Below are 856 nucleotides of genomic sequence, written 5' to 3'. Positions count from 1 at the left end.
AGTGAGCTTGTCACTTTAAAATGTTATATAATATTGTCTTTTATTTCTCCTCCAGTAGATCTTTTGCTACAAAAGTAAACGACTAACCCCCGCCCCGCCCCCTCCCCATACTCTGTTTACTGCTAAAAATCCCAAATGGGGAAAATATCTATTCCAATATTTCGGTATTTCTGCTGTATGTTGTGTCCCTCTCTGCATGGGTTGGTCGTAAAAGGCAGAGTCGAAGCTCGTCTTCTAAAATATTCTAAATTGTGTCGATGGCGATGTTGAATTACCCGAAAACAAAATAAGAGAGAGAGAGAGAGAGAGAGAGAGAGAGAGAGAGAGAGCATCCCCCCCACCTCCCGCTCCTTATTCCATATCCCCGTTTATTATTTTTCCAGCTTGCCATGACCAACGATCACGCGAAACATTATAAATGTACATGTATCTAGAATGTAGATAACCTATCTGAATGAAACTTTTTTTTTTGTAAATGGAATATAATTACCCTCAGTAGGCCTACTTATACCGGTAAAGGGTTGGCTGCCTCAATTTTCTGTGCATTAAAAAAAAACTTTTTTTTACATTGGTTTATATTTTTCTAATGAAACTGATTTGTTTCTAAATGGGAAAAGATGTCACAATTCCTAGTAATGTACCGTACTAAAATCACTAAAATTTCGTGATCTCTCGTTCATTTATTCACTGAAGGAGAAATAAAACAGATTTGTTCCTACTTGTACTAGTACATGGGTATGAGGTTTAATGTGCCACCCCACCCCTCCCCCTTTTTTGTTACAACACCTACCACCCCCACCCCCCGGTTTTTGACCACTTGTCCACCCTTCCCCTTTCTTTTATTCCTTAACATCCA

The sequence above is a fragment of the Aplysia californica genome, unplaced genomic scaffold (assembly GCF_000002075.1).
Source record: "Aplysia californica isolate F4 #8 unplaced genomic scaffold, AplCal3.0 scaffold00176, whole genome shotgun sequence".
In the NCBI taxonomy this organism is placed as follows: domain Eukaryota; kingdom Metazoa; phylum Mollusca; class Gastropoda; order Aplysiida; family Aplysiidae; genus Aplysia; species Aplysia californica.
This window is presented reverse-complemented; position numbering follows the sequence as displayed.